This window comes from Schistocerca gregaria, chromosome 5 (assembly GCF_023897955.1).
Source record: "Schistocerca gregaria isolate iqSchGreg1 chromosome 5, iqSchGreg1.2, whole genome shotgun sequence".
NCBI lineage: Eukaryota > Metazoa > Arthropoda > Insecta > Orthoptera > Acrididae > Schistocerca > Schistocerca gregaria.
The window spans coordinates 613,102,990-613,121,665 of NC_064924.1; positions in this window are offsets into that span (position 1 = coordinate 613,102,990).

An 18,676-nucleotide genomic window follows, 5' to 3' on the forward strand; every position below is an offset into this window, starting at 1 on the left:
CATCAATCGAGATGTTGTGATTAACGAACGAAAATACGTTGTAACGGTATACCCCATGAAAACTGACAACCCTCCCTGAGCTCTTGGGGCTTCAGCACACCAGAACTCTGCCACAGTATAATGCTTAAAATGTCGATCCATATGGGCTAGATGCTGACTACACCTATCATAGAGGTAACTGGTGACTCCTCCACAGCAGTAGGGAGGAGGAGACAAGGTCATTAGAGTCGGGACACAAGCTCGGATTAGGAAAGGATGGGGAAGGAAATCGGCTGTGTCATTTCTAAAGAACCGTCCCGGCATTTTCCTGAAGCGATTTAGGGAAATTACGGAAAATCTAAATCAGGATGGCTGGACGTAAATTTGAACCGTCGTTCTCCCGAATGCGAGTCCAATGTGCCAACCAATGCACCACCTCTCTCGATCCCAGAATGGTTCAAGAAGTCTGAGTGCCACTGCTCACAATGGTTGCGATGCAAAAGTTCTGCTCCGAAAGACGACAGATAAAATTGCACTACATTTATAACCGAATTAACTGTGTGTTTTGCAACAGATGTGGAAGGAGCTCTCTGGATTGTTAAGGTGCCAGCTTTATCTTTTGAGCGAAAGCGCTCAAGTTAAAACATACATTTGGTTTTAATGAAAATCACTATCTTGGCGATAATTAGTAACGTTTTATGAAAACTTTATGTTGATTCATATAAATCAGGAAAAAATAAGTCTGTATCTATATATCATATCATCGTTATCTATCAGCGGCTGCTCTTGCGTCACACATAAAACTGATATGACAATTTCCACACTCATTAATCACTAAAATTTATTGTCAGATCTTGTTATTATACCGAATTTTCCTAGTTGATTTTTGCCTTTCTTTACTCTAAGAAATTATAAATTTTGAAAGCTGTACATTTAGAATGAGCGCCTTTCATATATCGCCTTTCATATATCGCCGCTAATCACTTGTTTTGATCACAGATATTCAGTCGCGCAGCGCTTCTTCCTGCTACTATGAGGTATGGTAGCCAAAATCTAGAGAGTCTAGGGCCCTCTTAGTGCGAGCTAAGGGCGTTGAACATCTTCGGCCAAAGAGAACGTATCGTGGCAGAATGCGTTCTGTTCTCGCCACGTCTCGACAGACAAACCTTAGTTCCTTTGTGCACGTCGTCACCACGAGCGTTATGGCATACTAAGTGGTCTCAGAAATTCTGTCTAGTGTGAATATAAAGACATTTGACCAGCAAACATCGGAACCCGGTAATATCGCAGCGTCCTGATAGCGTTGCCATCGCGTTAAGTCGTACCGTTTCGTGAGATGTGTGCAAACCTCACATGCAAAATATCCTTACTAGCATTCTGTTTGATTCAGAACACGTAGTGATCTGAGTCAGTGTGTAGGTATCTGTAAACTCAAGAGACTTACAAGTAGACATTTACACTTAATTCCCGGTTTTCAGGTGATTTCTAATATTATTTCCTTTGCGAATCTGAGATGTTGCTTTGGAGACACTTTCAACTATCTTTACTCAATGTACAGACTGATCACAAAGTCCCATTACCCGCTATTAATTGTAAAGACATAAATGAATTGTCGTTTCTTATTGTTGCAGCTGCTGATGTACATCCAACCCTGGCTGGTCAATCCACTTATACCATGGTGAACTGGATCGTAATGAGCATTGGGCTCACGAACGACCCCGCACAGGAAAATCAATGAGAGCTATTCAGCACGATTACATTGTAAGTATTTAGAAACCTTCCCCACCAAAACCACCAATTTTAGGGTGGGAAAGAAAGCTCTCTGCAACTGGTTGCATAAAATATTTTCCAATAATTTGAAGATAAATTAATTTAAAGCACGCCATTTTTTGTTCCAGAAGAAGTTTATTTTGTTTTGTGACTCAGTTTGCAGTAAATAATTACAGCTATGTCAAGTACGCTCAGGTTGCAGTTCCTTCCTTTTATGCGATCTACATCTGCTTCTACATATATATTCCGCTAGTCACCAAGCGATGTGTGGCGGAGGGCACAATTTGCGCCAAAGTTGTATCCCCCCCTCTGTTCCACTCGCGGATCGCGCGAGGGAAAAAGTACTGCCTGAACGCCTCAGTACGAACCTAATTTCCATTATCTTTGAATGGTGATAATTGCGCAATTTGAAAGTTTCTGGTAATGATATATGCTCTCCATCCTCGGCGAAGAACGGATTTTGGAATTTAGTGAGCAGCCCCTTCCATTTAGCGCATCATCTATGTGCAAGTTTATCCCACTTCAAACTTTCTATGAGATTTGTAACGCTCTCGCGATTGCTAAATGTACCAGTCACGAATCTGGCAGCTCTTCATTGGACCTTCCTAATCTCTTGAATCAAACCCAATTGGTAATGGTCCCATTCAGACGAACAATACTCTAAGACTGGACGAATTAACGTATTGCAAGCAATTTCCTATGTTGAAGGACTGCATCTTTTTAGAATTCTACCAATAAACCGCAAACTAGAGTTCGCCTTGCCCGTTACTTGTGTAATCTGATCATTTCATTTGAGATCATTTCGAATACTCACACCCAGGTACTTGACGGATGTTATCGCTTCCAAAGACTAGGCTTTTATTTTGTACTTATGCATTAAATGGGATTTTCGCCTTGTTATACACAGTAGGTTACACTTACTAATACTGATAGATAACTGCCAGTCATTACACCACGCATTTATTTTCTGCAAATCCTCATTGATTTGTTCACAACTGTCGTGTGATACTACTTTCCTGTAGACTACAGCATCATCGGCAAACAGTCTAAGGCCGCTGTCAATACCATCAACCAGATTGTTAATGTAAATCGTAAAAAGCAGAAGACCTATTACGCTGCCATGGGGTACATCTGAAGTTACGCTTGTTTCTGCTGAAGTCATCGAATTCTGGACGACATACTGACCTCTGTCTGTTAGAAAACTTTCTATCCAACCGCATATGTCATCGGATAGACCGTAAGCGTGCACTTTTTGGAGCAAGCGACAGTGCGGAACTGCGTCGAAGGCCTGAGGCGAGTCTCTCTCCCCATTGTCCGATTCCGAACGATCAGGAACACGGTAAGAAAGCTTAAAATTACTGGTGATTGCTTACAATCTGTATTACATTAGTATTAATAATAATAAAATTGATGTTAGAAATTGAGTAACATATTGCGCGACACTGTTGCACCTTCTTAGCGGCTCAGGATAGCTAAGTTTTGCTTTTTGAAAAGAAAAATAATTGAAGCCTCCCCTTCTGTGCAGTATGTCAACATCTGCATCGTTCCATTAATCTGAAACCAGCGCTGTATTCTATCGTCTTGCACAATTTTCGTAGAAACGTTGTTTGAGCCAGGAATCTGATGGTTCATAACTATTTCTTCCACGTATGAAATTTATGCAGTGTTGTGCAAATTCCACATCTTATTTTCACACAGTCTTACAGTAGGTTAGGAAATATACCTACTGTTCCGACTAAACTACAAAATGGTTCAAATGGCTCTGAGCACTATGGGACTCAACTGCTGTGGTTGTCAGTCCCCTAGAACTTAGAACTACTTAAACCTAACTAATCTAAGGACATCACACACATCCATGCCCGAGGCAGAATTCGAACCTGCGGCCGTAGCAGTCGCACGGTTCCGGACTGCGCGCCTAGAACCGCGAGAACAACGCGGTCGACGACTAAACTACAAACAGAACTATATCGCAGTATGGGTGCCCTGAGTGACAACCGAACAGCACTCTCTGTGGAGCTGTTTCAGCTGCTCTACATCTGCATCGTTCCATTAATCTGAAAACAGCGCAGTATTCTATTGTCTTGCACAATTTTCGTAGAAACGTTGTTTGAGCCAGGAATCTGACGGTTCATAACTATTTCTTCCACGTATAAAATTTATGCAGTGTTGTGTAAATTCCACATCTTGTTTTCACACAGTCTTACAGTACGTTAGGAAATATACCTACTGTTCCGACTAAACTACAAACAGAACTATATCGCAGTATGGTTGCCCTGAGTGACAACCGAACAGCACTCTCTGTGGAGCTGTTTCAGCTGCTTGTTTGTGGGGAAGTGAGACGTGATAACGAAACTTTTGGAAGATCCGCTGCAGGAGAGAAACAAATGGGACATTGAAGTTTTTAATCGGGTTTAAAGGAACTTGCTAGACACCGGAGAGGGGGGCGAACAGCCTTTTATGGAAAGTGCAATGGTTCGCCGAGCGTTTACGGCCGCGGCTCTGCGGACGACTGCCGCCGCCGAATATCTGAGATTTGATGGATGCGCATAAAGTTCGCTTTGCGAGCCATAACTTGCAAGACTATAAACGTGTACGGGGCATTATCTGTTGCTGTCGCAACAGTAAAAATCGGCGTTACGAACTCGGGCTTTAAAATCGCTGGCCACGTCCGTGGAAATAAAACCAGGCTGGTGGGTAGTATCGGAATATGGAGGGAACAACAGGGTCGTGGCCGGGAATCGACGCTGGGATGTCGGCGTCGCCGGTGGCGGTGGTAGTCAAACCGCTTACGCCGATACGAAACCAGGCGAGCATGTAATGTGGGCCGGGTGAATAACTGATTGTCGAATAGCGTAGCCGTGAATGAGAAATTTACAACAATGTTTACAAATATGTATACCGAGATAGCACATATCATATGGTTACCCAGTATCCTCCTTTTCATTGACACACGGATGCCTACAAATACGCGCAAGTTAATAACCGTTGAATCTTTGCAAGTTGATAGGGATGTCTGCAGTCAACTGTTAAATAATTCAAGTTTTTTCTAGTTAAAAGATCTATTACGGTAAAAATCTGTGTAATTTATTGAATGAAATCCTCATTCGTTTGCAATTATTCCATTACTAATGTTCTGTGGTGTTTTATACGTTATGTAGATTTATAATCAAAACTGTGGTGTGTTATATTTATTTCCATTTGCTATTCGGTTTAACTTACGTGGGAGTCTTAAAAGCATAATTAAAAATCGAAATTTCTCGCAATTGTTCTGTAAGTTAGCAGTACTGCTACTGATGACGTAAGGAATGCCCACAGATGGCAGCGTACTATAAGACAAGCGAAACGCGGCCACAACACAAACTCAAAATGGCTGCCTCGCTTGCCACATGTAGCAAGGAAGAACAGCATTCTCTCATACGTTTTTGAGCAGTGAAGGTACGAAATGAAGGTCCTAACTAACCTAAGGACATCACACATATCCATGCCCGAGGCAGGATTCGAACCTGCGACCGTAGCGGTTCTAGACTGTAGCGCCTAGAACCGCTCGGCCACTCTGGCCTGCTTTATCGTTTATTACACTTCGGCTGTTCACAGTAAAACTGCAGCCATCAGGCATGATCTTCTAATTTATCACTTCATTACCAGTCACTACATGCGCAATTCATTTTGCAGACACATAACATTGAGCGTAAATGCGAAATTATGTTATTGTACGAGACTTAATTCAGGAAATATGGTGTCATAAATATTGAGATGCATGGTAAATTGGCTTTTGTTTGAAACGGAGCGCAAATTACCTGTAATTGGGAATTTACAACAATCTTAAATGAACGTAATTTATAATCTTGTCTAAACTTCCGGTGCTCAAGCACTTAATGTCAAATACGTAACACATTAAGCAATTTCTAAGGTAATCAGACATTTACAGCTGTTTTGTACGTGGGAGATGGATTCCTTAAAGACTCAGATGTGTGGGATTTACCGGTAGGTACTGTTCAAACAAGATGAAATGTGTAGAGACGAACACAAAGCCGATTCATTCCCACTAGGGATCAGTTGTAGAATATTACAAACGTCTCCAGATGACCTTATCCCATCATATTAAAATCGTGCCATACAAAAAATAAAATTAAACTGTACATGAAGTTCAACTAAAATAACTAAGATATTTTTCACACTTAATTAAAATAAATTACCTTACCTGAAAGCCAGTACAAAAAATATTTAAGAAAATTTAGTTTTACATAAAGCACTAGTAACAAGTTTCGCTCTCACACAACCAGCTCCCAAATGATAGTCGACCTGCTTTGTTCTCTTCCTTAAGGAAGACAACTGAAGCCTGTTACTGCCTCTGGGAAATTCTACGAACTGCGGTAGCAGGTTTGAAATGTTACAATCGAAAGCTATTATTTTCGGCCACAGGAACCCAGTTTCTTGAGCTCTTGGTAGTAAATAAAATTTTTCTTCAACAACAAGCTATCTTCGACCACTTAACGTTATTCAAAAATACAAAATTGTTTTACTAATACTTCATGTCTGTTTTTCGGACATGTCGAAAGAAGAGACCTTCCCCGCGGAATTCGCAGCTGTCGTACGTATTATGTAAATTGAAGGTGGAGGGGAGAGAAAGGAAAGGAAAGTAATTATTGATGTCAGCTGCATCAGAACTTTATGCAGAATCAACGATGATGAGTGAAAATTTGTAGCGGTCTGGGACACGAACCTGGGATTTGCTGCTCACTAGGCAAATGTGTTAACCACTGCGCCATCTGGACCCAATCTTTATAGCAACCCAGGATGGAACCTGTAACAGTGGTAAGCAAGTGACGTCGCACTCAAGATGTTGAGGGTGAGGATTTGGCCTTCTGTCCCAACCTCCTCCGCTTCGATTGCGTCCCCTGCTCCTCTCGATGCTGCGATACCTTCCGTCTGTGGTACTGCTTTCGAAGTGGCTTATTCTGAGCTGCCTTTGTGTGGAGAGGGAGCCCCCCCCCCCCCCCCCCCCTTCCTCGTCTTTGTGTCCTTCGTTACAGTCTGAGACGATGCAATGTCCTCCTGCTCCTTCATCTTCAGCCACTGACGGTTTCGTGAATTTGCCGCCTACAGCAACTCCCGAGGAGAATAAAATTAGCGACCAAGTATCAACTGTTGCTTTGATAGTTCCACAGAATGCTTCTTTAGTGTCTGTACCTGCATTTTCCTGACCCATGTTCTGGGGCGTAGGAAGCTGTGACTACGATCCATCCCACACCTCCGTCTACAAGGGCCGCCATTCCACGTAGTCGACAGAAACAGTGTGTACAACCTGGCCGCGTGGTGGTACGTAAGAAATTAAAGAAGAAAGGTTGCAATGACGGGCGTTCTGATCTCCCGATGTCAGATTCATCTGTGGACTCTGCAGTGGACCTTGACGCTCAGCTGTCTACCTAATTCTGCTCCGTACGTTCCGTACATCCATGTGTAGCTGCGATCAATGACCCAAGCCTACACGTTCCTGCCCTTGAATGTTAACTGCGTGGAATCAGAATTGGGATTTGCTTCGCTGCGTCAGATCATTTATGACACATGCGCGGATGTACTAATCTTACTAGAGGTGTTATTTAGGCATTTCTCCTTACCTCGTTTTCGTGTGATCTTTAATGTAGCACCCGAATATACTACAGGGACCGACTTATTATTTTGCGAAGGCATTCTTATTGCGGAGGATGAAATGTTGGATTCTGGCAGGGGCATAGGTTGTCAACTTTTTAATCTTACCTTGATTCTTTTGTATGTCGTGTCTGGCACTGGTCGCACAGTGGATCTTTGGCGTTTTTATAAAGAGGAAATTGTTTATCTGTTGCGTAAACGTCTTCCGGGTATCTTGCTGGGTGGTGATTTTAATTTCTCTCGCGAATTACATGCATTGGTCCGCTCCTTAAGCCTGAAAGACATCTATATATATATATATATATACCCAACGTTAGTTCAATTTACCCACCTTACTGCGAGTTATAGTAGCAGGTTAGATAGGTTTTACTTATCAGAGTGCCTGCGCGATAACATTCTTAACGTTGAAGTCATCCCAACCTCCCGTACGGATCACTGTGCTGTAACTACAACTCTCAATCTTGAACTGCAGCCAGTCAAGCTGTTTCGCACTTCGTGGGTGTTAAACGTCGCTCACCTAGCTGTCCCTTCTCTCGATGACGTGATGCGAATCGTGTGGGAGCGTACTCTACGGTCCACTGGGATGTGCTCTTCCATCCTTGACTGGTGGACACAGCTGGCAAAACCGAGGACAGGCAAACTTTGATACTTTTCCGTGCTGCCAAAGCGCGAGACTTTTCGGAGAACTTACGAACATTAATATTCCATCCTGCGTGAACTTTATTATGCTGCGGATCATGCCCCTCAGCGAATTGCGAATGTTAGGCGTGTAAAGGCAAAACTCTTGACCTCGAAGAGAATACAAATGGAAGATTTTAAAATGCGATCCAAGCCATGGCCATTGGTGACAGACGAACTGACTTCCTTATATCATTTGCTTCGGCATCAGACCCGTCGCCGACGCGCTTGTGTTCATTCTCTCACTACATGTAATGGACGTATCGTAATGGCGCAAGCTGATACAGTGTTTTTCTTAAACCATTGCTATGTAGACATCTACGACATTGATGAGTCCAGTGAAAACTTTCACGATCCACTAGTCAGCATCTTGGATACGACAAATACACCTGAACATAATGAAACGCTCTTAGGTGCCTTTCAGCCTGAGGAAGTTTACAAACTTCTTGTGAGATCGCCTTCTCAAAAGTCCCCGGGACTGGGTGGACCTCCCAAGGAATTTTACGTCCGGTTTTGGCCGTTATTGTGTGCTGTCTTTACGTCCCTTTTGAATGAAATGTTACAGGGTAGAGTAGTGCCGGCCTGGTTCAAAGTGGGAAAAATTGTTTTCATCTCGAGACGCCCTGGACCGGCTGGCCCTGACAGCTTTCGCCCAGTTACTTTGTTAATCTTTGATTATAAGACTGTGGCGATGGCAGCTAAATGTAGGACGCTCTGTTGGAAATTGTTACAAAACATCAGAGCTGCGTAGATGGTCGCATCATTCCATCCCCACTGACGCGGCCCCCGTTGGTGCTGTAGCGTCCGTCCCCTATGCCCGATAAGGCATTTGATCTTGTTAATCACGACTTTTTGCACCGGATTCTGGAGCATTTGGTTTTCTGTTGACACACGGCGAATGCTCCCAAATCTAAGGGTATTTCAGCTTTGGTGGTTGCTAATGGTCAACTGACGCCCTCTATAAATATCCGTCGGAGAGTGCCTCAAGGAAGCCCGCTGTCAATGAATTTGTTTGTAGTGTCACTGGAGCCTCTACTTCCGATGCTAGCGTGCCAGTTGAAACGTTGAAAGCTTTCCATAGGGACTATAGCTGTTCGTGCATACGCGGATGGCGTGATGGTTCTACTCCGCAATCCTGCTGAGATACAGCGGCTGAAGGCTGTAATCGATGAGTATTGTCTGAGTTCAGGTACTGAAGGTGAATGCAGGCTTCTTACTTTGCGAGATTTTGATGACGCGGTTGTTTCATCGGCTACTACGGCGGATCGGCATGCGTCTCTCGGTATCATGATTGATCGTTGAGTACTCAAAATGGCGACGCTGAACTGGATGTCTGTTACGCAAAAGATTCAGAGAGCGATAATAGAACACGAAAGACGTTCTCTTACTCTGCTCCAGAAAGTCCGAATACTGGATATATATGTCTTATGCAAAACTTATTAAGTGGAACAAGCTTATCCGCTTCCCTCGATGATGGCGATCAAACTACAACAATTGTCTGGTCGTTTCTTATGGAAAAGACAAATATTTTGCTTACGGTATGAGGTGGTCACGAAGCCTCGTTCCTTTGGGGGGGGGGGAGGAGGGAGGAGGGAGGGGGGAGGGGGGAGGGGGGAGTGGGGGTTTGGGTCTGGCTCATATACGAAGGAAGACGCAGATGTTATATGTGCGACGAACTGTTTTGACGATGACGATGACGTACTCTTTTGACGACGACACATTCACGTCTAGTTTTTTCTCTATGTCTGTCCTGCTAGTCTTGAACCCCCTATTGATGTTGATCGCATAACTTGTAAGTTGAAACACGTTCATCACTTCTACCTTGCGGTGGGCTATTTAGATGCTGACGTTTTATGGAGACGTGTCCTCACCATGAAATTCCTAAAGACTCGTTGGGGAGCAGTCTCTTGGCCGAACCTCACTGGAAGAGAATTGCCGCAAACAGACTGGACGACAGTTTGGTTCAGTATCAGTTTTTCGATTTTGCCGATGCGTGTAGCGTCCTTGTGGTATAAAGTAATAAATAACTTGATTCCAGTGAACAAGCGACTTTTCCGTATTGGGCTTAGCGACACGGATTTGTGTAGTCATTGTACGTCTACAGATACGATACGGCATCACCTTACTTGTGGAAGTCATATGACTAATTGGTCTTGGGTTAGGACGCAACTGGCCTGTTACTCGATCTTCTGAGAGAGTATACACTACGAACATCATTGCGCCAAGATTCTTCCTTCTTTCCACGGTCGAAAACCCATACCGTTATGTGGTTTTTGGGACACTTCGTTCATTATGTTGTAGAAGGCCATCGGAGAGATAACATGAACTTCGTGCAGTACATGCTCACGGCCTATTGACATGTTTGCGAATGCCTCAATATTGAGACTTCTTTGCCAACATGTAGAATCATGTTTTCCGTCGACAAGGTATTGGTTAATTTCATTTTTCTGATGCTAGGTGTTTTATTTGTTATGTATAATCTGATTTGCTTCGGCTTGTTCTCCCCTGGTTTCCCTGCTCATTTTGTTTTGAGTTTTGACTCAGTATCGCCCCAGTTTTATTGTAAAATGTGTACAGATGAAGCATATATACAGATGTGCGTATACACTTCTTGCAATCAAATTTGAATTTTGTTTACTTTGCTATTTAGAATATAATCTGATCTCGTTGTCTTTCTGCTTTAGATTCTATATAAATTTAAAAAATTATAAAAAATACAAAATAACTAAAAATGTAAGAAGTTGTAAAACATTTAATCACTATACAAGGTGGTCCATTGATCGTGACCGGGTCAAATATCTCACGAAATAAGCGTCAAACGAAAAACTACGAAGAACGAAACTTGTCTAGCTTGAAGGGGGAAACCAGATGGCGTTATGGTTGGCCCGCTAGATGGCGCTGCCATAGGTCAAACGGATAGCAACAGCGTTTTTTTTAAAATAGGAACCCACATTTTTATTAGATATTCGTGTAGTACGTAAAGAAATATAAATGTTTTAGTTCGACCACTTTTTTCGCTTTGTGATAGATGGTGCTGTAATAGTCACAAACAGTGGCTCACAATTTTAGACGAACAGTTGGTAACAGGTAGGTTTTTTAAATTAAAATACAGAACGTAGGTACGTTTGAACATTTTATTTCGGTTGTTCCAGTGTGATACATGTATCTTTGTGAACTTATCATTTCTGAGAACGCATGCTGTTACAGCGTGATTACCTGTAAATACCATATTAATGCAATAAATGCTCAAAATAATGTCCGTCAACCTCAATGCATTTGGCAATACGTGTAACGACATTCCTCTCAACAGCGAGTAGTTCGCCTTTTGTAATGTTAGCACATGCATTGACAATGCGCTGACACATGTTGTCAGGCGTTGTCTGTGGATCACGAGAGCAAATATCCGTCAACTGTCCCCACAGAAAGAAATCCGGGGACGTCAGATCCGGTTAACGTGCGGGCCATGGTATGAAATATGCTATTAAATACCGCTTCAACCACATGCGAGCTAAGTGCCGGACATCCATCATGTTGGAAGTACATCGCCATTCTGTCATGGAGTGAAACATCTTGTAGTAATATCGGTAGAACATTACGTAGGAAATCAGCGTACATTGCACCGTTTAGGTTGCCATCGATAAAATGGGGGCCAATTATACTTCCTCCCATAATGCCACACCATACATTAACCCGCCATGATCGCTGATGTTCCACTTGTCGCAGCCATCGTGGATTTTCCGTTGCCCAGTAGTGCATATTATGCCGGTTTACGTTGGCGCTGTTGGTGAATGACGCTTCATCGCTAAATAGAACGAGTGCAAAACATCTGTCATCGTCCGGTAATTTCTTTTGTGCCCCGTGGCAGAACTGTACACGACGTTCAAAGTCGTCGTCATGCACTTTCTGGTGCATAGAAATGTGGTGCGGGTGCAATTGATGTTGATGTAGCATTCTCAACATCGACGTTTTTGAGATTCCCTATTCTCGCGCAATTTGTCTGCTACTGATGTGCGGATTAGCCGCGACAGCAGCTAAAATACCTACTTGGGCATCATCATTTGTTGCACGTCGTGGTTGACGTTACACATGTGGCTTAACACTTCCTGTTTCCGTAAATAACGTAACTATCGGGCGAACGGTCAAGACACTTGGATGATGTCGTCCAGGATACCGAGCAAAATACATAGCACACGCGCGTTGGGTTTTGGGTTATTTGGGGGAAGAGACCATCAACGAGGTCATCGGCCTCATCAGATAAGGGAAGGACGCGGAAGGAAGTCGGCCGTGCCCTTTCAAAGGAACCATCCCGGCATTTGCCTGGAGCGATTTAGGGAAATCACGGGAAACGTAAATCAGGATGGCCGGATTCGGGATTGAACCGTCGTCCTCCCGAATGCGAGTCCAGTGTGCTAATCACAGCGCCACCTCTCTCGGTCCGCGCGTTTGGCATTTTGATCACAATAGCCATGCATCAACACGATATCGACCTTTTCCGCAATTGGTAAACGGTCCATTTTAACATGGGTAATGTATCACGAAGCAAATGCCGTCCGCACTGGCAGAATGTTACTTGATACCACGTACTTATACGTCTGTGACTATTACAGCGCTATCTATCACAAAGCGAAAAAAGTGGTCCAACTAAAATATTCATATTTCTTTACGTACTACACGAATATGTAGTAAAAATGGGGATTCATATTTAACAAACGCAGCTGATATCTGTTTGACCTATGGTAGCTCCATCTAGCGGGTCAACCATAGCGCCATCTGGTTTCCCCCTTCAAGCTAGACAAGTTTCGTTCTTTGTAGTTTTTTCGTGAGATATTTGGCCCTGTCACGATCAATGGACCATCATGTATAAAAATTGTTGATACATATCATGAGAACTTGGTGGTGGTTTGTCGGCTATGTTCTCGGTTTCTTTTCCTTTCTCTTTTTATTTATTATTATGTTATCGTTCGCCCCAGGTAGCTGAGTGGGGTCAGAGTTTTTCTCCGCTCAGGGACTGGGTGTTGTGTTGTCCTAATCACCATCATTTCATCCCCATCGTCCCGCAAGTCGCCAAAGTGGCGTCAAATCGAAAGACTTGCACCTGGCGAACGGGCTACCTGCCGGAAGGCCCACAACATTTACATTTTTTTAATTCTGTTATGATAATTAATTTGTTCCTCCATTTGCAGATTATATTACATGGTGATGTAATATAATCTGCTGAAGTTTCATGATAATACCAAATCACTCTGATAATAAAAAAAGAAAGATGGCACAGTGGTCAACGCAACTTCCTTGTTAAGCAGGAGTTCCCAGGTTCGAGTCCCAGTCTGACACACACTTTTACTCATTGCTGCAGATTCCACATTATGTCCCAAAGCAGCAGACAGAAATAATTCCTTTCCTTTCCTTTCCTTTCCTTTCTATCTCCCCCCCCCCCCCCCCCGCCCCGTCCCCACCCCCAACTTCAATTTACATAATAAAATTGTTATTTTGAAAACCATCATGCAGCGCTAGACATGGGGGGGGGGGGGGTGTATGTTATTGCCTTCCTGCAACCCTAGCATAAAACACATTAAGAACATTTAGTTTTTCATGTTGTATTGTCGCTCGGCAACTCAAAAGTTAATTGCCAGACCAAAGATCCGAAGGCCTGTTCTACGATTTTTATGTCTTACTTACCAGTTCTTTCATAGCAGCCACCGCTTGCTAATGTAAAAAAATGCCGAGTCGTTTCCTGGTTCGCAGTCCACGGGAAATTGTAGTTCCTCCCGTATATGGCTGGGGCAGAGCTAAGCAAGTCCATACCACATCCACGGGGATCATGCCTAGTATATCACGGTGGTTTCGAAAACAACATAAGCTTTATAACAATTTTATTATTTTAAATAACGTCATATGCACGAAGTGAAGCGGACGGTGGAAAAACAGTTTTATTTAGTACCTATTTAGTACTTAATAATTGGTCCTAAACTTTGGGAACGGATATCGTTTAAATGAGTCCATCAGTTTGTGATCCACACCACGTGACGTTCACAGTATTGATGCCGAACGCTCTTTTTCTGGTAAAAGTTGAAAGCTCTAAATTTTGGTAATTTGGTTCCATGTATTACGCAAACAACTGTTCTTTTTTGTACATTGAACATGTTTCAGCACATCTGAGCCATAATTAGTGCGTATTTTTAACCAGGTCTGTAAAACCCAAATGATATCACTAACGATTACTGGAAGCAAAAACATTTTACATCATTACGTTATTGTCCAGAAAGTTTGGTTCTGTAGGACTTTCTTTACATCTATATCATACTCCGCAAGCCACCTAATGTAGTGTGGCGGAGGGTACCACTATCTGATCCCTCCAACCCAGTTCCACTCGCGAATAGTACGTGGGAAGAATAATTGTCGGTAAGCCTCAATATTGGCTCTAATTTCTCAGAATTTTCTCCTCGTGGTCAGTATGAGAGATGTATGTGGGGGAAAGTAATATGTTGTCCGATTCCTCCTGAAAAGTGCTGTCCCGAAATTTCAAAAGCGACTCTCTCCGTGACGCACGACGCCTCTGTTGTAACGTTTTCCAGCGGAGTTTCTTTAGCATCTCCGTGACGCTCTCTCGCCAGCTAAACGATCCCCTGACGAAACGCGCCGCTCTTCATTGGATCTCCTCTGTCTCCTCTCTCAGTCCCATCAGTACTACCTGATAAATTTCCTTAAGATTCTTCCGATGAATCTGAGTTTGGTGTCTGCTTTTCCCACTATCTGTTTTATATGGTCATTCCACTTAAGGTCGCCCTGGATAGTTACGCCTAGATATTTTACGGCAGAAAATGTGAAACGTCCCCTTTGGAAAGTTATAAATTACTGTGCTGGTAAACCTCTTACGTTATTTGATTTTCAAACAGCTGAGCAAAACTGAACATACTCAGACATTTTCCTCTTTACTTATTCTGATCAATAGAAAACTGACACACAATATATTGTTTAGCGCAACGCAATCTGACTTTCAGTAATCTCTACAAAAGAATGGCCCTGACTAACAATAACCTATACCTTTCATGAATCACTTACCTCACAAAAATCTTCGTTACTCGAACTACTGCAATACAGCGAGCGCCAATACTGTCAGCTAAATAAAAGATTCTAACTACTGAAGGCACTAACTACTGATAAGCATAGTTAGCAAATGAAAGATTTTGATAGAGATCAAACAATGTATTTACCTTAATAATGTTCAAAAGTCATCATATAAATATATATCAGTTCATGATACCCAGTGTTACAAATTTACTCTTTCATCGACACAAGTCCAGATCGTCCGCTCTAAAAATTCTGCCATCTCTCTCCCCACATCCACCACTGCTGGAGGCTCACCTCCAACTGCGCAATGCTACGCACTGTTCACATCCAACTGCCCAACACTACAATAGCGAATATTCCAACAATGCCAACCAGCCACAGACTGCACACAGCACAGTCAGTGATTTTTATACAGAGCGCTACGTGGTGTTACCAACATAAAAACCTAAACAGCCTACTTACAACTGTCTCCAGATGTTTCTTATCAATAGTGTAGCCTTACAGTAGTGGATTTCTTTTCTTATGCATTCGCAGTGTGCTACATTTATTTACGTTCAGGGTCAATTGCCAGAGCCTGCACTAATCATCAACTCTCTGCAGGTCGTTCTGCAAATTCATACTATCTTCTGGCGTTGCTACTTTGGTATAAACAACTATATCATCTGCGAATAGCCTTAAAGAGCATCCGACGCTTTCTACTAGATCATTTATATATACTGCAAACAACAACTTTCTTACTACAAGTCCCTATGGTACTGCGGATGTTAACTTTATATTTGTCGATTTTTTCCGTTAAGAGCGACTTATTTAGTTTTATCTGCAAGAAAGTCTTGAATCCAATAGCAAGTCTGCTCCGATACTCTGCAAGCTCGTATTTTTTTCATTGAACGGGAATGCGGGGCGGTGTCAAATGCCTTACTGAAATCAAGGAACACGGCATCAACCTGAGCGCCGTTGTCCACTAAGCTGTGGATCTCATGGAGGAACAGAGCGAGCTGAGTTTCGCAGGATCTCTGTTTGCGCAATCCATGTTGATTTTTATAGAGATGTTCGTTTTCCAAAAACGTCATAATTCTTGAGCATAAAACATAACAGCTATATGATATAGGTCTATATCATATAGCTCGCACCTGCGACCAAAGACTGCTTTTGTGAAGTTAGTTGTAGAGCTAGAAAATCATTATCTTCGTACATGATTTTAAGGCCGGAAAACGCTCGTAACTACACTTTTTTAAAAATTATTTTCTCTCAAAGATGTTTATTAATCTTTTGCAAAGTATGGTTTGCTGTTTTCTTTTTTTTGTTTTTGTTATTTACACAGCAGAGAACTTATTCTCTGATCATCATTTGTACTTTAAACCAGTTTATAAATTAACATCGGCATTATTTTACTGGTAAACAACGTTCAGTTGTTGTTGTATGGAGGATATCTAGTATCCTCACATTCCATGTAACATGTACACCTTTAATGGTTCATAAAAAGAGGAAGGGAATAGTTGGAAAACACTGAAACATATATATAGAATGATAGAACAAATGTTTTATCAAGAATAGCTTACATGGTAATGGAGGCAACCGTTGAGGGGAAAGTTGTAAGGCAAGGTATAGGTTGTAATATATCCAGCAAACAGACTGAGGTGACAAAAGTCATGGGGTATCTCCAAATGTCGTGTCGGATCTCCCTTTACCCAGCAACTCGATGTGTCATGGACTCAACGAGTCGTTGGAAGTCCCCTGTTGACACACGGAGCAATGCTGCCTCTCTAGTCGTCCATAACTGCTAAAGTGTTGGTGGTGTAGGATTTTGTGCACGAACTGAATTCTTAGATACGTTCCATGAATGTCCGATGGTATTCATGTCGTGTAGTCTGGGTGATCATATCATTCGCTCGAATATTCCAGAATGTCCTTCAAACCAGTCATGAAGAAATATGGACCAGTGACATATTTGGAAATGCGTAGTATATGAATGGTTACATATGGTTTCCAAGTAACTGAACTTCCAGACAATGATCGGTTCATTGGGACTAGTGGAGCCAGTCCATTCCATGTAAACACAACCCACATCACCACATCACTATGGGGCCACCATGATTTTGCACAGTGGCTTGTTCGGAACTTGGGTCCATTGCTTCGTGGGCTCTGCGCCTCACTCAAACCCTACCATCAGCTGTTACAAACTGAAATCGGGACTCATCTGACCAGGCCACGGTTTTCCAGTGGTCTAAGGTCCAATCGACATGGTCACGAGCCCAGGAGAGGCGCTGCAGGCGATGTCGTAGTGTTGGCAAAGGCACTCGCGTCAGTCGTCTGTTGCCACAGCCCATTAACGCCAAATTTCGCAGCACTGCCCTAACAAGTACATTCGTGATACACCCCACACCGATTTCTGCGGCTATTTTACACAGTGTTGCTTGTCTGTTAGCACTGACAACTATACGCAAATGCCGCTGTTCTCGGTCGTTAAGTGAAGGCCGTCGGCCAGTACGTTGTCCATGGTGAGAGTTAATGTCTGAAAACTGGTATTCCCGGTACACTCTTGACACTACGGATCTCGGGATATTCAAGTCGTTAATGATTTCCGAAACGGAATGTCCCATGTGTCTCGCTCCAGCTGTCTTTCCGCGTTCAGAGTCTGTTGACTCCCATCGTGTGGCCATAATCAAGTTGAACGCCTTTTCACATGGATCACCAGAGAAAAAATGACAGCTCCGCCAATGCACTGCTCTTTTATACCTTGAGTATGCAATACTGACGCTAATGATTATGGGTACACAACGTTCAGCCGAGGGTAGCCTTCACTGAAGCTGAGCGACACTAAAGGAAATAGAATAAATGCATAGAGATCTTAGCTAAAGTGCCCAGAAACCAGACACTCTGATACGAAATTACTTGAGCTATACAAACGCTAGTACTGTGTTAGGTGTAGAGTGTTTGAAGGAATTCGATGATGACGGGTATAGGGTACTCAACTCAAGATACCGATGCAGGTGACAAAAGAGGGAGGTCACGGTGAAATATTACCTCACGGCTGGCGCCGTAAGTTTTTGATTGTAGCATGACGTTGCCGCTTCCGCAGTCTGAACGAGAAAGTGTGCGAAGGTGGTTAACAACTATACTGTTAAATAACTGCAAGACGGAAGGTGCCAAATGGTGAAACGCGTCCATATAGAATCTGTAACTGAATGGCGGTGGTCCGACCTTTTATGGCTTCGAAGGGGTCATCCTCTCCCAAGAAATAAGACTGTTACCACTTTACGTGGAGGGGCATTGGCGAAATCCTACCTGTTGCGACACAAGCAAATCTCGAGCCGGTTCTCACTGTGTTCCTATGCCTTCAAGGGGAAAAGAAGGAATCGTTTAAAACTTGAAGAGTTTTTAAGAGTTTCTGTCATTTGGAATAAATTAACAACTTTTCTCCACAGGTTAAATTCGTTTCCAGATGTCAACTCTGTAGTATTTTAGGAATAATTACAATGCTGATATTTTGTCTTTAGAGTTTTGTTTATGAATTACATGGCAATCGAATTTA